Source organism: Zingiber officinale, chromosome 1B (assembly GCF_018446385.1).
Source record: "Zingiber officinale cultivar Zhangliang chromosome 1B, Zo_v1.1, whole genome shotgun sequence".
NCBI lineage: Eukaryota > Viridiplantae > Streptophyta > Magnoliopsida > Zingiberales > Zingiberaceae > Zingiber > Zingiber officinale.
In genome coordinates this window covers 117,414,191-117,441,920 of record NC_055986.1, presented here as the reverse complement: position 1 = coordinate 117,441,920, position 27,730 = coordinate 117,414,191, and positions in this window count along the sequence as shown.

Genomic DNA, 27,730 nt, shown 5'->3' with positions numbered 1-27,730 from the left:
ATAAAGGCCGTTGGCGTGCGTTTTCTTCAGTAGAACTCAAGATGATTCATCACCTGTAGCAACCCAACTCCTGGGTACTAATCTGTGAGCCGGATTGCTACATTAACTACTGAAGCTACTGTGCGAAAAACTGGGTAAAATAAAAATTTCACTAGTTGACTCTATTAAACTGACAACTGATACACCCATGCTGTTATAAAGAAGGATTCAAGACCCTTTCCGGTTGGTGTACATGTGCTAAGGAGGATACTTGACCTCCCATCTGAGCTAGGAACTCAGAACTAACTTCCCAGCTAGCTGCTGATCGATCCACGGATCGATCAACTTGCTACGATTCTGTGCCCTGCTGGATCGGTCTGCGGACCGATCCAGCAAAGGCTGGATCGGTCGGCAGACCGATCCAGCAAAGGCTGGATCGGTCGGCAGACCGATCCGAAACGACATCAGAATTTCTGATTTCCAGCACTGATTCGTGCCAAAAATCGCATACACAAGTTCTAGATACATGAAAACACTCTAGCACGTAAATAATAACATTCTAAACATGATAATCTAAACAAAACATAGTTCACTAAGCTATAACACCTAGCAACAAGGCTAAGTCATAAAACTAGTCATGTTAAGTATCAAAACTGAAATGGAAGCGTATAGATCCCCAAGGATCTTTATTCCAAACCCCTTGCACACACACATCATCGTAGCATCGCCCTCCAACCTCCGCTAGTCCACTTTTCTTTTACCGGTATCTGCAGTATAAGAAAAGTAGCATCTGTAAGCTTAAAGCTTAGTAAGAAACCATCTACCTCACTAAAACATGCAACGATGCGATTATGTTTTTAAATCATGCTGTTTGAAACATACTGAATATGCAAGCATGGCATGGCATGATATCATATAAAGCATAAACTGGAACTGAAACATGACATAGCATATAAACTGAACATGAAACTGAACTAGTCATACATATATCTAAATCTGTACATGAACTCAAATCATGTAAAGGGAACCTGAACTGAACTGAAAGCTAAATTAGTGTTCTCATCACTAGTTTCAAATTTGAAAACTATACATATAATAGATGAAAATACTAAACATGCTGTTGGGCCCCTACTATGCGCATCCCTACGAGACCCGGGATTACAAGTTCGAATCCAGCAGGTTACTAGGTTATCTGAACCTAGGGACGACTGTGGAGTCCAACCATGGATATCTGATCCAAGTACAATCAATAAAAGTAAAATCTTGAATCTTGTTTTATTTTACTTTGTTCTAGGTTATCTGAACCTAGAGCTAGGTTATCTGAACCTAGAGGCTACTGTGGGAGCCCACCCAATGGATATCTGATCCATATAGCTGTAATAACTGATAATAAACTGAATAAAATGTTTCTAATACATTTTACATGCTGTTAGGACGCCTACTAGTGCATCCTTCTGAACTGGGCATTCTACAGAATGCTTGGTGTGCACTAAAAGCACACCCTAAAACTGAAAACCGTAAAATTACTGAACTAACGCCAAAACTAACAAGTGAGAGCAATTATACTGCAGGTGAGGGGTTTCTTACCTCAATCGCAAGGTTTTCTTACGATTCTAACCGCTAGATTTTCCGGAAAAACTGCTCCGTTCGACGAACCGCTTACGTCCTCGCGTTCCTCTCGCGGAGAAGAACCTTTTTCGTGTTGGAGTCATCGCCGGAAGATGTTCCCTTGACCCTTGGCTTGGTGTGCCGTGCGTGAGGAAGAGGGGAAGAAGTAGAGGTGCGGCGGTTTTAGGTTTCGAGTGAGGAAAAGCTACGGTGAGAAAATAATCTAAACTTCTCACTTAAATCCTTATTTATATTTACTAATTAATTCATCCAAAATCAATTATAAATATAATTGATTCCCTCTTCTTTCAGCTCGGCCCTGCTGGGTTCAACTGGTTACTAGCATTATCCCTTACACCATAGGTCTCGGGTTCGATTCCCGCCTAAGCTATTTTGGGGTTCTAATTATTTTTGCTACTTCCGCTACTCGGAAAATTCCGTAAAAATATCTAAAAATTCCAAAAAAATCATAGAATAATTCTAAAATAAATTCGGGAATTTTTTGGGCTTTACAATCCCCCATACCTTATAAAAAGTTCGTCCCCGAACTTAAAACAATTTTGGGATGCTGGCCTCTGTCTCCCAAGTCGCCTCTTTTGCTGAGCCGACTTTGACTAATGGTACTTCCTTGTTCGTAATTTCTGCTCGGTCTATTATCCGAATAGGCCGATCGTCATAGTTGAGATCATCACGGACTGTACCAACTGGGGCTCAATCACTGGGATATGCTTCTTCAACATAGAGACATGAAATACGTTATGGACGGTGACATCTCCCGAGGTAGCTCTAGCTCATATGCTACCTTGCCCACTCTCTTCGTGATAAGGTATGGTCCCACATATCCGGGAGCTAGCTTGCCCTTCTTCCCAAACGCATGACTCCTTCATGGGAGCTACTCGAGGAAACTGTATCCCCAACCGAAAACTCTAGGGGTCTCGTGTATCGGCATAGCTCTTCCGACGGCCTGTGCTATCTCTATCCTCCGCAAAATGGGTCTATGGTATCTGCTACTAGATCAAGCTCTAGTTCCTTCATTCACCACTCATACCAGCAGTTGGTGATGCACCTCCATAGAGTGCCTCATAAGGTGTCATGCCGATAGTGGCTCGATAGCTGTTAAATTCTGCTAGACTCGGATATTTGCACCAACTTCCTTGAAATCTAGGGCACAAGCTCGGAGCATATCTTGATTCACTCGCTCCGTCTGACCATCCGTCTGAGGATGGAAGGTTGTGCTAAGCTTGGTGCATATCTTCGAGTACGATGTAAATCTGCTGTCTCTGTTCGATATAATGGTTCGTGGGACTCCATGCGGCTGACAATCTCCTTGAGATATAACCGAGCTGCTCCATGGAATAGGATATTCGGATAGCTGGGGTGATTTAGTCAACTGTCGACTATTACCCGGATGGCATCAAAACCATTCGTGGTTCGGGTAATCCCACTATGAAGTCCATAGAGATATCCTCCCACTTCCATTCTGGAATCTGGATCGACTGCAGAACTCCTCCTGGTCGCCGATGTTCCGCCTTAACCCTCCGACATGTTAGACAGATGCTGACGTATCTCTGATACATTTTGGTGGAACCAGGATGCATCGCATAGGGAGTCCTGTGAGCCTCGTCTAGAATCTGTTTTCGTAGTTTCTCCTGATATGGAACACAAAGTCTGTCACCACAGTACACTACCACTGGTGGACACTCGAACTCTCCATTTTCGATTACGCTAACCCTTGCTTGATTTTCTGGATTTCGGGATCCCTGAGCTGTCTGGATATCATCAAGCAAAGTAGATGCTAAGGACATAGTGGAAAGCTGTCCGACTATAAGCTCGAGACTAAAGGTTGTAATCTCCTTCCTTAGGGGTGGTGACATAGCTGCTAAAGATAATAAGGTAGCACTGGACTTCCTACTGAGTGCGTCGATGGTAGAGGATATTTATGTCATAATCCTTGACCAGCTCTAACCATCTGCGCTGTCGCATATTCAGATCCTTCGAGTAAAGAAATACTTTAGACTTTGATGATCTGTATACACTCTGACCGAGCTCCGTACAAATAATGTCTCCAAATCTTGAGAGCGAACACCCCCGCAAGCTCAAGGTCGTGAGTAGGATAGTTCCTCTCATAATCCTTGAGTTGTCTGGAGGCATAGGCGATCACCTTGCCTCTGCATCAGATCGCTCTAATCCCAATTTAGAGCGCTTTGTAGATGTCGAAGGATGTTTTTGGTATAGTTAAAATAGGAGCACCGGTCAATCTCCGCTTTAGTTCATGAAGCTGTTCTCGCAGTCCTCCGTCCACTGAAATTTCTTGTTCTTCCCGGTGAGAGCTGTCAGTGGAGAGGCTATCCTCTCACGAATTTCCTGTAGTAGCCTGCTAATCCCGTAAAGCTTCGATTTCACTAGCGTTCCGGTCTCTTCCGATTTACCGCTTCTATCTTGTCGATCTACCATAACACCATCCTTGGAGATGATGTGACCAGAAAGGCTACTGGTCTAGTCAAAATTCACATTTCGTGAATTTGGCGTCTAGCTGGTTCTGCTGAAGGATCTTCAATGCCTGCATGGTCCTCCTGAGTGCCTGAATAGATAAGAATGTCATCGATGAACACGATGACAAACTTGTCTAAGTATTCTCTGAATACTCTGTTCATGAGGTCCATGAAAGTAGCTGGAGCATTTGTTACGTCGAAAGGCATGACTACAAACTCATAATGTCCGTATCTGGTCCTGAAAGCTGTTTTAGGTATATCACCTTTCTTGACTCTAACCTGGTGATATCCTGATCCGAGGTCAATTTTAGAGAACACTGTGGCTCCCTTTAGCTGGTCAAACAGGTCATCTATCCTGGGGAGAGGGTACCTATTTTTAATTGTGACCTGGTTCAAGGCACGGTAGTCTATGCATAAGCGCATGCTTCCATCCTTCTTCTTCACGAACAACACAGGTGCTCCCCATGGTGAGTGACTAGGGCGTATGAAACCCTTGTCAAGAAGCTCCTGTAATTGCTCCTGAAGTTCCTTCAGTTCTGCTGGAGCCATGCGGTACGGTGCCTTGGAAATTGGATTTGTGCCGGGAATGAGCTCTATCTCAAATTCAATCTCCCTGTCTGGTGCTAAGCCTGGTAGCTCTTCAGGGAAAACTGCTGGGTAGTCACAAACGACTCGAACCTCTGATAGCTGTTGGTTCTTGTCCTGGCTGGTGTTGACTACATTTGCTAAAAATCCCATGCATCCTGAATCCATTAGCTGCTGTGCTTTCAGTGCTGAGAGAAACTTCCTGGCTTTTCTCTTTGGTTTTCCCATGTACTCAAACTGTACTCCTGCTTCAGGTTGGAATATGACCTTCTGTTTACGGCACTCTATAGAAGCGCCGTATCTGATCAGAAAATCCATTCCAAAGATGACATCGTAGTCCGTCATTTCTAGCACTATCAGATCACCAAAAAGTTCTCTGTCTGCTATAATGACTGGCACTGCTCTGAGCCAGTGTGTAGATGTCATAATGTCTCCTGAGGGTAGTGTTGTCAGAAACTGACTATTGAGTACCTCTGGAGGTGTTGCTAATTTCTCGGCAAATGCCCTGGATACATAAGAGTGGGTTGCCCCAGTATCGAATAAGACAGTTGCATTATGCTGTAAAATACTGATCTGACCTGTGACAACTGTAGAGGCATTTGCTATGTTAAGGAAAATCACAAAAAGGTCTAATTAAGCCCCTACCCAAAATTCCAAAATCAACAACAGAGCTACAAACTGCATGATAGAAGGTCAGAAGCTGTTCTTGTTCGGAACTCATGGATATCCCAGGTTCAAATACTAAACTTAAAGCAAATCATGCCCATGGTGTTTACAAGTCTGGTACATTTGGATATGTCGGAATGTTTTCCACCGGTCCTCCTTTTGGGTCACCGCTTGCCTTGCGTTTCCCCTTCCAGTTGGAGCTATGTCCCTGTTGTTTCTGCTGAGTACCGAGCTAGCTTGTCCCTTGGGCTCTGTGGAAACCTGCTTCACTGGGTGATATTGTGCTGATAGTGCTCGATGATCGAGCACTACTCACTAGCTCCTCCGTGGTTTGTGGCCTATGAACGCCACCGGCCACATTCATTGCGATCTCCGGTCCGAGCATCTTCACATCAAGCGTACTCGTTCCTTCTCTGTGACTAGTTCTGGACACAGACGGGCCAACTGTTGAATTTCTTCACGGCCTCGCCAACTGATAGGTTCCCTCTGTGAACTCGTCATAGTGTCGGTTCGTGATTGCATGTGAAAGAATTCCTCGAAGAATTCTTTCTCGAGTTAGCCCATGTCATCTGGTTTATCGGCCACTTCGATTTAATCCGCCCCCACCACATGCGTGCATCTCCGGATAAGTGAAAGAGGCACACTTCACCTTTTCGTGCTCGGCCGTCTAGAAGCTCCATCGTGCTTTCCGGGTTTTAAACCATGCTTGTGCATCCCATGGTTATTGGTGCTGAGAAGTTCTCGCTTAATTCTCGCCATGGATAAGGTAAGCTTTCTCTTAGCCCCGCCACGGGGCCACTGGACTGCATCGCAGCCGAGCCGGTACTACCTCTGTTATTCGGAGTCGTGAGGTTCGATCTTGGAGTGGGGGAGTAGTCTGGCTAGCCTTTAAGGAGGCTATCTCCTGTTCGATCGACTAACTGCCAGTGAGCCACTAGTCTTTGTAAGGTCCGGGAGGCACCGAACCTGCTCGCCTCATGTCGCTCACCACGATGCTTTCTTAGTGGGACGTCCTCGTACCATTTTCTAAATAGCAGAGAACACATATATATAACTAGGCTATCATGTTATAGTTAACTACTGGTAGCATGTTAAATACTATCACTGTAAACATGAATTAATTAACTACTAACATGAGAGCAAAACATGAAGCACATATAACTGATATGAAAGCTGAAAACAAAACTGAGTGAGAGATGTTCTTACTTGGAAGCTGTAGGCACAATGCTGATGTGTGTGTAGGAGATATGGAACTTGCTCTGATACCACTCTGTAACGACCCAACTCCTGGGTACTAATCTGTGAGCCGGATCGCTACATTAACTACTGAAGCTACTGTGCGGAAAACTGGGTAAAATAAAAATTTCACTAGTTGACTCTATTAAACTGACAACTGATACACCCATGCTGTTATAAAGAAGGATTCAAGACCCTTTCCGGTTGGTGTACATGTGCTAAGGAGGATATTTGACCTCCCATCTGAGCTAGGAACTCAGAACTAACTTCCCAGCTAGCTGCTGATCGATCCACGGATCGATCAACTTGCTACGATTCTGTGCCTTGCTGGATCGGGGGACCGATCCAGGGAAGATCGGATCGTCTGCGGACCGATCCAAAGGAATCGGTCGGCGGCCGATCCAGTGTTCGATCGGTCCGCACCGATCCAAGCACCGGAAACGCCGGATGCCTTCGTTCGATGTTGGATCACCGATCGACCGATCTGATGAGACTCTATCAGTATCATCTGGATCGGTCGGTGGCCGATCCGGAGAAGGAATGGGATCGGTCTGCTGACCGATCCAGTTTCTGATAGTCTGAAACGACATCAGAATTTCTGATTTCCAGCACTGATTCGTGCCAAAAATCGCATACACAAGTTCTAGATACATGAAAACACTCTAGCACGTAAATAATAACATTCTAAACATGATAATCTAAACAAAACATAGTTCACTAAGCTATAACACCTAGCAACAAGGCTAAGTCATAAAACTAGTCATGTTAAGTATCAAAACTGAAATGGAAGCGTATAGATCCCCAAGGATCTTTATTCCAAACCCCTTGCACACACACATCATCATAGCATCGCCCTCCAGCCTCCGCTAGTCCACTTTTCTTTTACCGGTATCTGCAGTATAAGAAAAGTAGCATCTGTAAGCTTAAAGCTTAGTAAGAAACCATCTACCTCACTAAAACATGCAACGATGCGATTATGTTTTTAAATCATGCTGTTTGAAACATACTGAATATGCAAGCATGACTTGGCATGGTATCATACAAAGTATAAACTGAAACTGAAACATGGCATAGCATATAAACTGAATATGAAACTGAACTAGTCATACATATATCTAAATCTGTACATGAACTCAAATCATGTAAACTGAACCTGAACTGAACGAAAAGCTAAATTAGTGTTCTCATCACTAGTTTCAAATTTGAAAACTATACATATAATAGATGAAAATACTAAACATGCTGCTGGGGCCCTGGCATCACGAGACCCGGGATTGTAAGTTCCGAATCCAGCAGGGTTACTAGGTTATCTGAATCTAGGGACGACTGTGGGAGTCCAGCCCATGGATATCTGATCCAAGTACAGTGCCAACTGAATAAAAGTAAAATACTGAATACTGTTTTATTTTACTTTGCTGTTCTAGGTTATCTGAACCTAGAGCTAGGTTATCTGAACCTAGAGGCTACTGTGGGAGCCCACCCAATGGATATCTGATCCATATAGCTGTAATAACTGATAATAAACTGAATAAAATGTTTCTAATACATTTTACATGCTGTTAGGACGCCTACTAGTGCATCCTTCTGAACTGGGCATTCTACCGAATGCTTGGTGTGCACTAAAAGCACACCCTAAAACTGAAAACTGTAAAATTACTGAACTAACGCCAAAACTAACAAGCGAGAGCAATTATACTGCAGGTGAGGGGTTTCTTACCTCAATCGCAAGGTTTTCTTACGATTCTAACCGCTAGGTTTTCCGGAAAAACTGCTCCGTTCGACGAACCGCTTACGTCCTCGCGTTCCTCTCGCGGAGTTCGTGTTGGAGTCATCGCCGGAAGATGTTCCCTTGACCCTTGGCTTGGTGTGCCGTGCGTGAGGAAGAGGGGAAGAAGGAGAGGTGCGGCGGTTTTAGGTTTCGGGTGAGGAAAAGCTACGATGAGAAAATAATCTAAACTTCTCACTTAAATCCTTATTTATATTTACTAATTAATTCATCCAAAATCAATTATAAATATAATTGATTCCCTCTTCTTTCATCACGGCCCTGCTGGGTTCAACTGGTTACTAGCATTATCCCTTACACCATAGGTCTCGGGTTCGATTCCCGCCTAAGCTATTTTGGGGTTCTAATTATTTTTGCTACTTCCGCTACTCGGAAAATTCCGGAAAAATATCTAAAAATTTCAAAAAAATCATAGAATAATTCTAAAATAAATTCGGGAATTTTTCGGGCTTTACAGCAGCTTCTCCACAGCGATCTTCCACTTTCAACGCCAGTTCTTGAAGGATCTTAGAGGTTCTTCCAAGTCAAGAGGCGTGACTACTACAAAAGAAGAAGCTAGGGTTAGGGCTTTTGTACTCAACTGTAAGCTTGTGCTTGTATTTCATTACCTTTCCCGTTCTTCTTGTATTGAGAGTCTTGTAGGGCTTCTCCGCCCTTGGTAGTAACCATAAAGGAGTGTTTTATTAGTGGAGGGTGCGTGAGTAGGTGTGGATCCTTGGACTAGTCACCTCTTGTGAGGTGGATACCAAGTAAACCATCCTTGTTAGCGTTATGTGTTTTTGTTTCTTGTATTTCCGCTGCATATCTCTGAAGAAACAAGCAACGACGAGCACCTAGCACGCGAAGAGCTATTCACCCCCCCACCCCCCTCTAGCTTCTTTTCGGTCTCAACATTGATCACATATTATCTTTGGGTCACTCACAATATATTGTATTAATAAACAACGACAATGTCGATGCATAGAAATAAAAGTTTAAATTCAAATATTTATAGTAATTTTATTATATGTAATTGTTAATAGTTTTGAAAGACATGGTATATTAGTAGCATGTTAATCCTAAATATAAATGACAACAATTGAATCACTCATTTACTTTAATTTTTTCTTTTAATATTTTACATTAGAATCACTCTGTTTTTTTATTAAAAATAATTTACATGCATTTTTTTAATTAATATCATAAATTCAATTTTTCTTCATACCGACTAATTTTAAAAATGATCAATCATATATCATGAAAATTTCCAATCGATTATTAAGGTAAATTAAAAAACACTCATGAAGACTCATTCAAACAGCCAGCCTTCTTAGATCTACTAGAAGTACTAATGAAGACTCATTCAAATGGTCAGCGTGTTAGGATTCATACGGCCGGTAAGAGGGGAGTGAATTACCTGAAATTAAAAACAACCCCTTTTTTGACTTTTCAAGCTAAATTATGAAATACTTGTATAATAGCAAACTAATTAACAAAAAAGAAAGAAGAGGCAGATCTTTTACTTGGTTTACAATTAAGAGATTACTATTCCAAGATGTTAAAAACTCACTATCAAATCTCCTTCTGGCGAAGAAGCATCTTACAGCAATTTAAACACAAGATTACAAAGTATATCAAAAAGAAAAATCATTTTCAAATGTTGTTTGAACTACTGAGACTAAGGCTCTATTTATAACCTGCTGGTCGAATATAGCTGTTTGCTAACGTGATAACTTCGGGGGCCTGGAATGGGTCCGGGCATTTGGACGTGGATAAAGTTTTATCCATGTCGCAACGGCTTGGAGAAGTACTTTTTTGGTCCAAGCTCCCGGACTGTGCTAAGACGACCCCTTTAGAATGGCACTCGACGAGTTACCCCCGGGGACGCCGAGGGGGTCCGGTGCTTGGACCAGGTCCAGGTGCCCGGACAGTCAACAGCTCATTGACTGTCTGGTTTCTCCCCGTTCCAGCTCCGTTCGCTTGGGTGATTTCAGCCACTAAGAATAGGGCTCATCCGAACTCACTTTCCAGCCTTCTCCTTGAGCATGCTTCCACTCCAACTTCTCATCCCTTGGAAATGTTGCATGCTTCCTTCTAGTCCATCAGCGTACTCTTCCGCAGCACCTTGTCCTTCAGACGAACCGAGCCCATCGACTCTCTCTTGTGCCGTCATTTTCGCTAGTTGCGTCTTTTTGCTCGACTTCCTATACTCCTAAGTTCCTGCACACATAGACACAATACATCAAATAAACACAGGACCTAACTTAACTCGGTTGACCACATTAAAATTATCTCGGAGTACTAACAATCTCCCTCTTTTTGATGTGCGTCAACCTGAGTTTGAGTTAGGGGAAACAAATATAATTTTAAATAAAATAACAATTAAAATGGCTATTTAAACTGAATTTTTGTAAATTTACAAAATTACAAATATAGTCAAATATAGTCTCCCCTAAACTTAATCTCTCCTCTCTCATTTTCCTCTTTTGATCACATAAAAAACAAGTCAGGAAAAAACAGTTAGAGTTAAAAAAAAATTAAACTTCTTTATAAGGATTAAGGAAACAAAATGCAATAAAAAAATTTACAAAGTATTTTTCCAAAAATCTGAATTTCTAAGATTTAATAATTACATTTATAAATTTACTTTCAAAAATAAATTTAACATTTCAAAAAATGTTAAGAAATTTTCATAGAGTACAACAGAAGTACTTAAATATGTAGAAAAATCTTCACGAAAATTTCTAAATATTTTACATAGATAAATTATTTTATACAGAACAATAATTTTTACAAATCAAATTTAAAAATTAAATTTTTATATAAATAAATTTCTAAAAATTTTCTAAGTATTGAGAATAGAATGTATAACAAATGAAAAATTAAAATTTTTAAAAAATAAGTTTTCAAGATTTTTTAATTTTTAAAGTAAGATTTTTCATTAATAATCTATAGAAAATTCATTGATTATTAAAAATTTGCAAAAAAAAATAATTTCAAATAGAAATTCAAAGGATCTATCACTATAAAAAAATTTGGATAAGAATTTTGGAAAGAGTGATTATAGAAAAAAAATGTTTAAAATAGACATAATTATTTTTAAAAATAAATATTTTAAAAATAATTTTATTAATCTAAAAATCATGCTGATTTTTCTTATTATTCAAAATATAACAATAATTCTTAAAAAAGATCAGATTTTACAAAATATATCCGAAATATTTTAAATTTTAAATTATGACTTTTCAATCAAAAATTCATAAAATAACTTTTAATTAAAGAAAAATTTTGAAAAATTAAATACTAAGAGATTTTTCATTCTAACAACAAAAGAATAAATTTCAGTAATAAATATTAAATTCTAGCAACAGAAGAATAAATTTCAGCAATAAATATTAAGAGTAAAGCTTATTTTACAAATAAAATTAATATTTCTAAACATAAAACATGCATAATCATTTATTTAGACTAAATAAGATCTGGGGACCTAAAATAAATTTTTACCTACTGAGCTAATAAGAAATTTCTTGGGTACATATTTTCATGATATATTTCTAATTTGATTTTTATGATATTTAAAATATCAATTTAGGCCTTTCTAAATTTTTTAGATATTTTGATTAAAATATGCAAAGTTTCCTGATTTTTCAATTTAATCCTTCAATTTTTCATTTTCATTCTTTAATTTATCATACATTTCTAAAGGACATGTATTTGATAAAATTATTTTCAATTATAATATTTCCTCTTTCAAATTATTATTTTTAGATTTTAATTTATATAAGGATCTACCCATGGATTTAATGCCTGAATACAATTGATCAGGAGGTAGGAAACATACCTCACTTACCAGATCCGCTCTGAAATCTTCCTCCTCGCTGCAGCTTTCTTCTGAGGAGGCTCCCCCTTCGTCTATGCTATCCTCTTGATGACTTGCCATCAGTGCAAGTCTAGTGTACTCCTCCAGATCTGATTCTGATGACAACTCGTCCCACGTCGCCTTTAGGGTTTTTGTGCTTGGTCCTTTCTTATTGTCCTTCCTCTTCAGCTTTGGGTAGTCATACTTGATGTGTTCTTCTTCATTGTAGTTATAACACCTTATCTTCCTTGCTCTTCTTTTCTTTACTTGTACTTGATTAAATTTGTTATATCGAAAGAATTTTTAAATTTCCTTACCATATATGTTGATTCATCATCGTCGAGGGAAGTGTCGGCATTTGATTTGTCCTTCATGGCTTTTAGGGTAATATTGTTAGATTTTTTATATTTCATGATTATCTACACAACGAAATCCGTGGAGTTCAAAAGTTGAAAATAAATTTTCAAGAGTACTTACCTCGAGGTCCTTTGAGATGTAGTAAACATCTACTAAAGCTGACCACTCTTGAGTTCTTGGAAAAGTATTAAGTGCATATCTTAAAGAGTCATGATTTGTTATCTTTTCTCCGAGCTTGTTGAGTTCGGTGATCAGATCTTTGATCCTTGCATGGAGTTGGACTACCTTCTCTCCCTTGTTCATCCAGAGGGTTGTCAGTTGGCTTCAGAGGATGTCCCACTTTGTCAATTTGGCTTACGAAGTACCTTCATGAAGCTTCATGAATTTTTCTCAAAGATCTTTGGCGGAGTGGTAACTTCTGATCCGGCTAACCTCCTGGGCCAGAAGAATACTAAGCATATGGAACTCTACTTTTCCATTAGCCACGAAGTCGACTTGCTTCTTCTTTGTCCACGTGTACTCTTCTTTCTTGGCTCCATGCTGATTTGTGGGTTTTACAAAATTGTATTTTATAATTAGTAATATTTGAAAATCGGTCTTGAAGAATTCCTCCATGTGTTTTTTTCGTGTTACGAAATCTCTCTCAAATTTTGACTGGTAAATGTTAGATCCGACCATTTCTTTTACTTAAGATGACAGTTAGTCATTCTGAAGCAAGCCTGACTCTGATATCACTTGTTAGGACCCATGCGACCGACAATAAGGGTGAATTGTCTGAAATTAAAAACAAACTCTTTCTCGACTTTTCAAGCTAAATTATAAAACACTTGTATAATAACAAACTAATTAACAAGAAGAAAGAAGAGGCAGATCTTTTACTTAGTTTACAATTAGGAGATTGTTATTCCAAGACGTTGAAAAACTCACTATCAAATCTCCTTCTAGCGGAGAAGCCTTTTACAGCAATTTAAGCACAAGATTACAAATTAGAACAAAAAGGAAGATCGTTTTCAAGTGTTGTCTGAACTACTGAAATCATGACTCTATTTATAGTCTGTTGGTCGAATATATCCATTTACTGACGTGGCAGCTCCGGACACCTGGAATGGGTTCAGGCACCTGAGCGTGAATAAAGTTTTATTCATGTCATAACGGTTCGTAACGATTCGACGAAGATAGACTTTTATGGTCCGGGCGCCTGGACCAGGTCCGACACCCGAACCATGCTAACACAACTCCTTTCGAACAGCGCTCGACTAGGCGCCCCTAAGGGTGCCCAGGGGGTCTGGGGCCTGGACCAGGTCTAGGCGCCCGAACAGTCAACAACCCATTGACTATTCGGTTTCTCCCCGTTCCAGCTTCATTCGATCGCTTGGTGATTTCGACCACTGGGAATAGGGTTCACTCGGACCTACTTTCTGACTTTCTCCTCGAGCAAACTTCTATTCCGACTTCTTGTCCCTCGAAAATGCTGCGCTTCCTTCTGCCAGCGTACTCTTCCGCAGCACCTCGTCCTTCAGACGCACCGAGCTCGTCGACTCTCTCCCGTGTCATCTTTTTCGTTAGCTGCGTCTTTCGCTCGACTTCCTATGCTCCTAAGTTCCTGCACATTTAGACTCAAGGTATCAAATAAACACATGACATAACTTAACTCGATTGACTACATCAAAACTATCTCGAAGTACTAACAGAGCGTTTTTAAATCCGCTTCTTAATGAGATTCAAACTTTACATCATTTAATTATCCATTGAAAGGTCTAACTATTTTTCTTGGGATACAAGTAGAGGGTGATTGTAACACTATCTTAAAATCATATAAATTTATAGAAAATAATATAAAACTTATTCTATATTTTAAAAATAATTTTACACGATTAAAATTATTACTTATATATATGGAAGCCACATTGTGTTAGTAAGTGGTACCTAATATTACCATAAAGTAAAAAAAACAAATATCGTGTTAAATATTATCTAACCTTGGTTGTTTACTTAAAACTAAATATTTTCATGATAAAACTAAGGGTGTGTTTGGTACGTACATTTTTTATTTTTATTTTCTGAAAAATACGTATTTTCTAGAAAACATAAAATAATTTTTTGTCATTTTCTGTTTTTCTAGAAAACGTTATCTATTTTTTTAGAAAACAGGTACGAAAAATACAAGCCAAACAACATTTTTCAGAAAACGTACGTTTCTTAGAAAAAAAAAATGAAAAACGAACGTACCAAACACACTCTAAATTTTTAAGTCAATTAAAAGATGTCATACAAAGTTCAATACCTAAAAAATATGAAAATTGCCAAATTATCGTGGTTCCTTGTTAGAAGTAATCGTTTGCGTCGACAATTGCACCAGAATTGTGTCAGTTTTAAACGAACTGAATGTCAGAGAACGACCGCTGCTATGCAGAAAAATTCGGTGGCATTTTCATAAAATGAAAGAACTTCTCCGCGATCTTCCCTGCTGAGAAAGAGTAAAAATTAAAATGACGCCCTAAATTAACAAAAATATTGTATTAGCGTCCTTTAAAAAAAATATTAAAGTCAACACTATAAATAGGAGATTAGATCCTTGGGTAAAAACAACAAAAGTAAAAAAAAAATAGATCACTTATCATTATCGTTAGATCGTGACAGTAATATAATCATAATTAATTATGATTCTTCTCTATTGTCTTTCAAATTATAATTTAGATAGGAAGGATGATCAAAAACTGTCCTTACTCGGCACTAACAGTCTGACCACTTATTCTTCATCCTAATCTAAATTATAATTTAAAAAAAACAATAAAGTGAGAGAGATCATGACTAATTATGATGAAATCATAATCATAATTATAAATAATCCATCCCCACTTGAGTTACTATCTTATTATTATTATTTTTATCTAAGAGGCTCCTATAGTTAAAGTTAACACGTAATTTCTACGTGGTAGGACAACTACCAATTATTACACGTTATAAAAGCTACGTGTGTTGACTTTTATACACGATATAATTAAATTAGGTACATCTAAAAATATAATGAGTGTGAAATGTCCGTTTTTTAATTTACTCATTAAAATATTATTTTAATTAAATTATTATTTTAAAAAATAAAATCAAAATAATATAATCATCTTAGCAATTAACTGCACGTAACTATATGTTAACTTCGATGGGTTATTCATTTGAAACATCATAAAGATGGAGTCTTGATTATTGATCCTAACCAAAAATGGGAGGATGAAAAATTAAGGATGTGATTGTTACGTTGACTAAATATAGATCGTATCCCGCTCTATAAAATAAACAATGTCGATAATGAACTAAGAAAGAGGTCCTTGATATTGACCCTTCGACACTCAAGTCACTCACTAGAAGTGTAGAAGGAAGCAGAGCAACAGTAACACAAGCACAAACAGTAATAACACCTACCTCCGTCGGTAGTTAGACCCCTATTTATATAGAGCCCTAGTGGACGACGTGCACGTTCCTCGAGGCATGGACACATTCTCCAATGTGTCATATGAAAGGATCTATCAAGAAAGTATCTCTGACATCATACGGTAACAAGGCATACATATCTCTGACAAGACAATAGAAGCTTCCGCCGTACGATCCGCCTATTGACCATGCCTTGTGTCAGCGGCACTACCTCCTAAAAGGATATCGAGAGATATGACATTGATCCCGCTGCTTGCCCGAGCGGAGTAGCCACTCGGTTGAGACTCCTCCGCTCTGTCGGCCTCAGCTGCTCTTCCTTGCGGAGTTGCGGAAATTGGACGTAGTAACTTATCCCTCCCGATTGGACAAGCTCTTCGATTTCCTCAATGTCCTGCTGTTCCGCACTGAGCATTTGGCCATCTTACCGTATTATCCGAGCTGGACGGTTAGCCCGCTCGGACATTGATCGCCCAACTGGCCTTTATAGTCTCTTGCCACTCGGACACTAATCACCTCGACCGGTCGTTGTAGCCATCCTCCGCTCGACCACCATAGGCGAGCCTTTTGACACTCTAGCGTTGACCACATTGATTTTGACCTCCACCTCAGCATTTGACCCGTGTTGAGCAGGGCCCTCTTTATCGTCGCATCACAAGCCTCTCCCTCAAGTCTAGTCGAAGGAGGCTTCAAGTCCGACAGACTGGACAAGTAGCATCTTTGGTGGCTTCCACGTCCGATCGGACCCTACATAAGCTCCCAAGTTTCTGATCAGCACAAATGTCTTCTCCGTTCGATTTCGTTTTGCTAGGCTGGGTCCATAATTGCCACTCAGATCACACCTCCCGAAGCAAATGGTGCATCGACTGTTCGACTGTGTGACAATCCATTATCTGTGCCCGATCGGGACGATGGGCGACAACACTTGACGAATTTTCTCTTTTCCTTGCGCTCCTTCGGATGAACGCCCTGACGCCATCCCAATTTCTTGAAAATCGTGCAAATCTATGATCATTATGGCCGAGCACGTGCCCATACCTTTTAATTAAGCCTCATTAATGCCTTCTGGTGGCTGCATGTCACGTGTTTCCCTTTCTGCTGTCGTACGTTTGACGTGATAGGTAGATATCCACTGATGATGTGGCAGACGTCTTTTCAAATTCTAAGATCGGATCTCCTTATTTTTCGCAACCTTGGATCGGACGACTCAGGGTGATCGGCTACAAGGTTTATATACCTCACTTGCGTCATCGTCTTCTTCATTCACTGCGCTTTCATCTTCGAGCCTTCTCCGCAACGCTTCATATTCTCTTCCTCTCCAGCGATCATTTTTTGTAAGTTCCTCCGCCTTTTTCTTATCTGAATCCGTTCATTGTTCTTCCTCGATTCCTCTATTTTCGATGGTCAGTTCCTCACAACCTCCCGTCCCTATCCCCGTCCTCGTCCCTGGGCTCTGGTATACTTCCACCGAGTCCCGGTTCGACGGAGACGATGTTGAGAGTCTAAAATCCGCCTACCAATTTCCATCCGACTACCAAATTGCTATTCCTTCTACCTTCGACCGGCCACATGAACCACCACCAGATTTTTTTGTGTTTCTTTAAAGATCAGTTTACCGTCGACCTTCATTTCTCCGTTCATTCATTCTTCTCCGTTGTTTGTAAATATTTTCATATTTCCCTGAATCAGTTAGTGTCGAACTCATTTAGGCTGCTATGCAGGGTCATAGTTTTGTTCCACCTGCACGGTATTCCTTTGACCCCTTGAGTTTTCATTATTTTTGTTACCCAAAATTATCCGAGCCGGAGACCTTTTTGTTCCAAGTCCGAGTGGACTTGATCTTTTTTGATAAAATATCGTCCTCCAATAAGCATTGAAGGGGCAACTACTTCTTCATTTGTTTTCCCGAGCGGCAAGACTTCCCGGCCGGTTGGCAGATAGAGGTGACGAATCCCCCATCACTCAGAAAATACAAAAGTCGATCTGACTATCTCTAGGCAGCTTCAAATTTGATCGGTCAGAAATACCACATTCACCGATTGTTGTTGGAGGGCATCCTTTACGTGTTAGGCTTGAGCCCGATCCGCACGCGACTTCTGTCCAACGTAGGTATGCTTTTTCTTCTTTTCATTTTTGAATCTAACTGATTTTGCTTTCTTTTTTGTAGCTCGCATCATGTTAAGGGCGCGTCTGGCCGGCAAGAGCAAACTCATGGATGCTGAGATCAATGCTATGGATGTGGTCGAACTGGAGAGTTGAGGCCTACAACCAGTCAGCTCACACGAGAATTCGCTCGGCGATGCTGAAGGAACGCAAGCGCTGGCCAGCGAAGGGGGAGCCAGCCAGACAGCTGCTAGTGGAGCGGCTGCTGCAGCGGATCTTTCTCCCGAGCGACCCTCTATATTGCCAATCGCAGTGACTTCTGAGTCGATCACTTCCGATGAACCTCTGCGACAACGCAAGAGACGTCGCGCAGAAGCGTCCTCCCGTTCTGCCACTTCCGCCCTGCAGGCTCCAGCACAAGGCAGCTCGTGACCATCCTCCGAGCAGGGCGAGATATCCACGCCTGCTCCTCCCCAATAAGGAGCCACAGCGTTCCACACCTCCCTTTCATCCGATCGAATGTCGTCGTTGTCCGGGCTACCGCTGGGGACCATTTGTGCACCACCGGTCGCCTTCATGTCGCCTCAATCATTGTTGGCGGCCCAAGTGTCTCTCATCCGACCGACCCCAATATCCCAGTCTGCGAGCAGAGCTACCTCGGAACCCCCTGGCCCGAGTGGCCAAAGACAAATAATGGCAATTATCCATTTGCCGACCAACGAGTGGCAAAGTTCGGACGACATTGCATCCCGTACCCTCGAGCACCAGATACGGATCCAAGGATCGCTCGCACAAATATGGGTCAATGCTCATGCCTGTGCAACCATCATCTCTCCAAGGGAGCTCGCGAACAGCCACACCCAGATGCTCATTGGGGTATATACGCTGCTTTTATACTTGTTTGTATTCACCCGGCTCTTACAATTTCTTTGTTAATGTAGTACTGGGTCAAGAGTCTGGCCATGTTCCAGAGGCTCATATTTTTGGAGCATGAAGTCCAGCAACTGCGCACTCCGAGCGGTCAATCAGCGGTGAGGCGCGGTTGGAGCAGCTGATTGCCGAGGCCGCTCAACTGAAGGTCGATCTGCAAAAGAGCGTCGAGCTACTGGAGGCAGAGAGGGGCAAGAGCGCCGAGCAAGCTTCGCAACTGGCGAGACTCAATAAGCAGGTCAGCTCCTTCAAGACGAAGATCCATTCGGTCAATACCAGGAAGCTCTGAGCCATTGAAGACATAGAGATCAAGAACAAAGAGGCTTGGGTCCTGGCTTAGAGTCTGAAGGAGGCGGAGGCAACTCTGAGTGCCGAGCGGGATAGCCGATCGACTGAAAAGACTATGGTGCAGAAACAACTAACCGCTAAGGATGCCGAGCTGGCCTCCATGAAGATCGAACTGGATGCCTCCCGAACGGCACTAGAGGCCTATCAAAGCGCCAACTCCAGCTGGTTTGAGATTATGAAATGCGACTATCTCCGCTCGGACCCTTTCAACGACCGTCTCATTGACCGGACCCATCGCCTCTTCAACCTCACCATTGATGGGACGCTCGACCAACTGAAGGGCAGCGGCTACATCCCAACCTCATTGACCAATAAGGTCATCAGTCGAGACAAGTTGACCGAGTCACTGCCTGATGATGTGCTGGACTACCTAGAGTAAACCCGTCCCAAGTGAAGCTCACCTTATTTTGTACTGCTCCTCGCAAGCTTGTAAAAATTTTCAAAAGTCTTAATGCATGATCGTCCGTTTAGTGTATCCTTGTTTATTTGATTATGTATTTCATCATACATCATCGTTCGACATTTCTTTGCATTGTTGGTTGTCGCACTTGTTCATGCATACATAGCCGCTCGGCTTGAGTAGGACTACGCACCACTTAACGTTTTACGAAAAAATTCTAAGTGTGGTTCTATGTCCTCCCGATCGTCGATGTAACCAGTTGTTGGGATGTCTAAGAGATTAATTCAACATTGTCGAACGGTCATTATTTAGTGAAAACTACTTCTTGGAGCAAAACGTTTCCTAGCCAGCCTTATTCTCAACTTACATATTCGTCGATCATATGTATTTGTCATAGACTTGATTTTAGAGTCGTGAATCAACCATTATTCATCGTAGACTCGGGTGTATAGCTCTCGCTCGGCTGTTGAAGCGCAGACTTGGATTTAACGTTGTCGCTCGACTGTTGACGAAGACAAGGGTTTAAGGTCGTCACTCGACCGCTGACTTAGATAAGGGTTTAAGTTCGTTGTTCGACCGTTGACGAAGACAAGAGTTTAAGATCGTCGCTCGACCGCTGACGAAGACATAGGTTTAAGATTGTCGCTCGACCGTTTATGAAGACATGAGTTTAAGATCGTCGCTCGACCGTTGACGAAGACATGAGTTTAGGGTCGTCGCTTGACCGTTGATGAAGACATGAGTTTAAGGTCGCCGCTCGATCGCTGATGAAGACATGAGTTTAAGGTCGCCGCTCGATCGCTGACGAAGACATGAGTTTAAGGTCATCGCTCGACAGTTGACGAAGACATGGGTTTAAGGTCGTCACTCAACCGTTGACAAAGGCGCCTCCTTTCTTCTCGCCTCTTAGGCTTCTTTCACGTTTATAAATTCCGTGGCCCTCCTGAGCAAATGGTTGAAGTCCCTCAGTGACTTCCAGATGAGTGATCGAAAGAACTCCCCTTCGGTGAGGCCCTGAGCAAAGGCGTTCACCAATACTTCTGCGGAGATCGAGGAAATATCCATAGTCACCTAGTTGAAGTGATGGATGTATACCCTCAGTGCCTCCCTGGGCCCTTGCTTCAAGGAGAACAGGTTGACACTGGTCTTCAAGTGGCAGTGACTACTGACAAAGTGGTGTAGAAACGTCGCTCGGAAGTCCTTGAAGTTGTGGATTGATCCATTCGACAATCTCTTGAACCACCGTTGTGCTGATCCGGATAGGGTGGTGAGGAAGACTTGACACTTCATCCCATCAGTGTACTGATGAAGTGTGACTGCGTTGTCAAACTTGGTCAAGTGGTCGTCCGGATCAGTAGTTCCGTTGTATTCCCCAATCGTTAGCGGGGTGTAGTGCCTCGGCAGAGGGTCGTCTAGAATCCCCTGTGAGAATTGTTGATTGATCTACTCGAGCGAATCATCTTCCCTTGGCGCCTTTCCTTTTTGCGCGTCCCGAACAGGTGCGTCATTCGAGGAAGACCCCCGGTTAGGAGTGTTCATTATTCGGGTCAATCCACTCACCCGCCTGATCCAAATAATATTCGAGTTATTTGGATCGATTTAATAAAGTTTGGATTGGTTGGATGGATTGACCCGAATATTAATTGGGTCAATGATTCAGTTTTGGATATAGGATCTCACCCATTAAACCCGCCCGAAACCCGAATGTTAAATTTATTAGGGTTTGTGTTTTGAGTCACTCTTTGTCTCTTTGTTTGTTCGGGTTGTTAGACGGTCGTCTCTCGCTTCTCACTCGCTCAGTTTCGCTTCTCACTGAGAAGTTCTCAGTTTCAACCTTCACCCATCTCTTTCTCTCTCGAGTCTCACCTCTCAGACCCGGACTCTGTTGACATCGTCTCCCTCAGTCCCTCACTCTCTCTGTCTCTCAGGCTAGTCACTCCTCTTTCTCTCTCAAAATATCGGGCCTCAGTGAGTTAGGGTTGCATGGAGGAGGTCTAAATCGGTAGCTTCTCATCTTGCTCTGTTTTGTAGACGATAACTGACCTCCAGATCTGCTACGTTGAGGTCTCGAGGAGGTGGAATTTGGAGGAGTTGAGGAGGTGTCGATGCCAAGTTGTCGCTGCCTAGGTGAAATTTAGTGCAATTTGGAAGAGTTCAGCAGAACTTTTGAAGGAGCACTAATAGCTGGGGACTTGACCTTCTCATAATTTTGTTACTTCTGTACTCAGATGTAAGGGTAAGGCATTTTTTTTAAATCTTGAGATGGTTTTATTTTGTCCTTTGGGTTCCTCTACATGAAACTCTTTTCTTTGTCTGATAAAAACTTAGCTATTTTTGAGTGGCTGTAGTGTTGAATTTGGATGTCGGTGCTTGATCTCTTTTCTGCTTCACAATTCACATCACTATCTCGTTACTTAGAATGGGAGTTGATGTCTTTTTTTTCTTATATGGTCTTGACTTTACATTTGATTGACTGCCTCATATTCTTGTTAAATTTTTTTATGGATTAATGTATTTATTAATCTATTAAGTAACGAGCAAATTGTTGACAAATTGAGAATTTATTTAATTTTTTAGATGTCCCAAACTGATGACAAACCAGCAAGTAATGAAAGGATAGTTCAGATGGTGGTGGATTTAGAAGATGAAAAAGAAGCAATCAAGCCTGTAAAACGAAGAGCATCTCGCAAAAGGTCAAAGGTTTGGGATCACTTTGATTCTTTTACAAATGAAAAATGTGAGAACAAAAGCACTTGTAGATATTGTGGAAAAGAGAATTTTTCATCAACTAGAATACATGGGACTAGTGCTTTATTGGATCATTTGAAAGTATGTGCATCATATCCTCAGAACAAGCCCTCTAATGAAACTCAATTGGCTTTTCAAACCGAAGATGTTAATGAGAACAAGCCTAATTTAATTGCTTGGAAATTTGATCAACAAACAATTAGGAAGGATTTATGTCACATGATAATTGTTGATGAACTTACTTTTAAGTTTGTAGAGAGACACGGGTTTAAGCATTTTATTAATGTTTGTCAACCATCATTTCAAATTCCATTTAGAATCACTGTGACTAGGGATTGTTATCAGTTATATTTAGAGGAAAAGAAAAAAGTAAGGGCTCAAATTCAAGAAAATGTTGGTAGAATCTGTTTTACTACCGACACTTTGACTTCTTTACAAAAGGTTAATTATATGTGTCACTGCTCATTTTGTTGATAATGATTGGAGGTTGCTAAAGAGAGTGTTAAGTTTTTCTCCGGTGTCAAGTCATAGAGGAAATGATATTGGAAAAGCTTTGGAAATGTGTTTGCTTGAGTGGGGTATTGATAATGTGTTTACAATTACAGTTGACAATGCTAATTCAAATGATGTAGAGATCACATACTTGAAAGAAAAATTTGCTAATTGGGAAAAATATATTTTGGGAGGAAAATGGACACATATTCGTTGTGTTGCACATATTATGAATTTAATTGTTCAAGATGGGTTGAACCACATTGGGGAATCTGTTGAACATGTTACGACTGCAGTTAAATATGTTAGGCAGTCCCCAACAAGAATTAAAAGTTTTAAAAGTTTTACTGAAATTGAGAAATACTGTAGCACTAAGAATTTGGTCATTGATGTCCCTACGAGGTGGAATTCGACCTATTTAATGTTGGAAACAACCCAAGCATATGAAAGAGCTTTTATTAGATTTGATATTGAGAATTTACATTTTAGGGAAGATCTTGAAAATACCGGGGTGCCTAGAGTAGCAGATTGGAAGAATGTTAGGCGGTTGATTGGTTTTCTTGAACATTTTTATAATCTTACTTTGAAAGTTTCAGGGACAAAGTATATGACTACTCATTCTTTTTTGGATGACATAACTTGTATTAATATTGTATTGAAAAAATGTCTCAATGAAATAGATGATGTTGGCCTTAAAGACATGGCAAAGTTTATGAAAGCAAAGTTTGACAAATATTATGGAGTGATTGAAAAAATGAACATGCTAGTTGTTGTTGCTTCTGTGCTTGATCCTAGGAATAAGTTTGAATATCTAGAAGTTTTGTTTACTGATGTGTATGGAAAGGTGGATGGATCATCAATCGTTCAAACGGTCAAAGAATCAATGAATGATTGGTATGATGAATATATGAGAATTCATTCTCCACATAATACAACTCATTCATCTACTTATGATCATTCTTCGTCTTCATCATCACTGGGTAAAAGGATTTCACCAGTAGATATTGAACCTGTAAAAATTTTGAAGGAAAAGTTCAGAAATGTAATGAAAAGGAGAAAGCTTGAGAGTGGTGTTAGAGATTCTAAGTCTAAGTTGGATAAGTATTTGAAGTTGATTCTATCCAGTTTGACATTTTGAATTGGTGGAAAGTTAATAGCCCAAGATTTCCTATTTTATCTTTAATGGCTCGTGATATTATGGCTATTCCAATATCTTCGATGGCTTCCGAGTCTATTTTTAGCACAAGTGGAAAAATTTTGGATGCATTTAGGAGTTCTTTAACTCCTAAAATAGTTCAAACATTAATTTGCATGCAAGATTGGTTTCGTGCAAGTTCTACCTCAATTGACATTGAAGAAATTTGGGAAGATCTTCAACAAATTGAAGAAGGTTGAAATGTATTGAATTATTTTTATATTTTCAATTGTTTTTTACATTTATTAATTGTTACATATTTACATTTGTTTCTTTTTATTTTTCTTTCAATAGCAGAAGGAGGAATAGCTGGTAATGTTACTTGAGCAGAGGCAACTTGATTGTTTACTTGTCAATTTCTCTAATTTCAAAGTAAGTATATCAAAAAGTGGAGTTAGTAGCTTTTAAGGATCTATAATTAATTCTTTGAGTTTTGAATGATGAGTTTTCTTTGGCTATTTAATTTGACGATGTAACCATAAATATTGTGTTGATGTATACATCATGCAGGATGCTTTTCTCAGAAATGAATCAAATGATGGCTGTGTAACCTGTGTTTGATTGTTGATGGCTTTCATGGTCGTGGCATCTTTTGGAGACTTAGAATATGGATGTTCTCAAAACTTTAATATTGTATTGAAATTTGGATTCTCAAAAATTCTAACTGTTATGTAGTAGAATTTGGATGTTCTCATTTAGATTTAGATTCGAAAAGTCGAGTAAAAATATGCAGCGGAAAAGTAAATGAACACAGTTGTTTTTACTTCGTTCGGAGCCTGTGACAACTCCTACTCAAAGGCCCGTGGTCCTTGACCACTTTCGTTGGGCAATCACTAACAATTCAAATATAATTACAAAATGAATACAGGGAATGCTAGTGAAACAAAGTAATACCGACAAGGAAATTAACTAAAAACCGAAGGAGCACTTTGTCGGAGCTTTGTTGACATCGCAGTAGAGCAGCAGGACCAGCAGTAGAAGAGTTCTCAGATTGATGATCCTGAAGCTCTTGCCTGGGGCTTCTTTTATATGGTGCTCCGGGCGCCTGGATTCCTTCCGGGCGCCTAGAATGTGACGTAGCTGCTCAAACCGAGATGCTCCACGTGGCGACGACTGGGCTGGAAATAATTTGCCTTCCGGGCGCCCGGATCCCCTCCGGGCGCCCGGACCACCTTGTTCCAGAAAACTCCCTTTTCCTGCAAAACAAAGTTAGTCCGAGGCAATATATATCCTGCAACATAGATTGTTAGCACATTTTATAATAGTATGAATTAGCACAAATAGTATGACTTAGATTCCGTCTTTCCGAGACCGGAATCTAGTCACGATCTCGACTTAGACATCCGAAATGGATCTAAACCGGATCGACGCCTAATGTTCCCTTCCCGGGAATGCGTCCTCGCAGTCACTCCCCTCCAGTGACTTACCTCACTTATCTGCCAGACGTCCGGTCAGCCCTTCGACCCGTCTGGACTTCTTGCCAGCTATCCGGTCAGCCCGTCGACCTAGCTGGACTTCTTGCCAAGCATCCGGTCAGCCCGTCGACCCGCTTGGACTTCTCGCCAGCTATCCGGTCAGCCCGTCCACCTAGCTGGACTTCGTGCCTAAGCGTCCGGCGTCGACCCATTGGACTTACCACGCTTGACTATCCGGTCAGCCCGTCGACTTAGCTGGGCTTCGTGCCAGACATCCGGTCAGCCCGTCGACCTGTCTGGACTTCTCCTGCACACTTGATCAAAGTGTCAGACAACGACAAATTAACTTAACCTGATTTGTCATTCATCAAAACTTGGGTTAAATCGTTAGTGCTAACCGCACCAACACGGTCCTACAATTGCTACTTTAAGTGAAAATTCTAAAATTTGGGATGTATGAATTATGATTATTCGGTTATTTGGATGTTATTTTGATGTGTAGACTGTGTATGTGCATTGAAGTATTGGATTTGAGAAAGATGATCGAAGTTGTATTATGTTATGTATGTGCTCTTTGTAGACTGTGTTAGCTAAGTCTTGGCACTTTGAATTTGTATAGTACTGGATTTGAGAAAGATGAAGTTGTATTACGTTATGTATGCCCTGCGTAACTGTGTATACGTTAGTTTGGAACTTTCAATTTGTGTAGTACTGGATTGGAGAAAGATGAAATTGTATTATGTTATATTACTTATGTATGTGCTATGTGTAATTATGTTAGGTTGAAACTTTGAATTTGTATAAATATAATATGGAATGTGGATTGGCTTAAATGGAACTTTGAATTTGGGTTAAATGGTACCTGAACTGAATAACCTGAATTAATTTCGGATGATTCGGTTTGGTTGACAATTAATTCGATTTGGTTCTTGGTTGGATTTAAAAATTTATAATAACTGAATAACCCGAACCAAATAAACAAAATAACCCGAACCGAATGAACACCCCTACCCCGGTCCTTGTCCACTCGATAAAAAGGGATCGACGCATTAGGTATCTCCCCAAATGTGTCAGTCGACTTCTTGTTTTATCCCCGAATGGATACATGCTCTGCTCAGTCTCCATATCCTGCTTAATGCCCCGCTGCTGATGCCGTGGGCTCATGCACTTAACACTCGACCAGCGCTTGTTGCTGTTGCACTATCCTTGCCGCTCAGGCTTGTATAAGTATATCGAGCTTCTCCTTTGTCGGCGCCACCATAGTGAGTCGTCGAGCGTCTTTCCTCTTCTCACTTCGAATGTAGACTACGTTCCCACAGACAACGCCAAAATGATCCTGTCTGAAAATGGGAGGATGGAAAGCTAGGGATGCGACTACTACGCTGACTAGCTGTAGAACGCGCTCTGCTTTGCAAAACAAGTAACGTCAGTGCCGAGCTAGGAAAGAGATCTCGACGTTGGCTCTCCGACGCTCAAGTGAGTCACCAGAAGTGTAGAAGGAAGTAGAACAACAATAACGCAAACACAAACAGTAATAATGTGTACCTCCGCCAATGCTTGGACCCCCCTTTATATAGAACCCTAGTGAGCGACGCACACTCTTCGAGACATGGACACATTCTCTAATGCGTCCTACGAAGGCATCTGTCAGGAAAATGCATCTGACACCATACCTTAACAGGGCATGCATATCCCTAACAAGATAGTCAACGACCCTGTCTCCCAAAAGGATATTGAGAGATATGACACTGGTCCCGCTGCCGAGCGGGATAGCCTCTTGGTCAGGACTCCTCCGTTCTGTCTAGCTTAGCTGCCTTTCTTACGGTGACTAAACGTAATAGCTTATCCTCTCCGATCAGACAAGGTCTCTTCAACGTCCTGTCATTCCGCACTGAGCAACTAACTATTTTATTGTATTATCTGAGTTAGACTGTCGGCCCGCTCGAATACTGATTGCCCGACCGACCCTTGTAGTCTCTTGACGATCGGACGCTAATTGCCCCGACCGACCATTGTAATCGTCCTCCGCTTAGCCATCGTAGACGAACTTTTTGATACTCTAACCTTGACCATCTTGATTTTGACCTCCACCTCAACAGTTGATCTGTGTCGAAAGAGATCCTCTT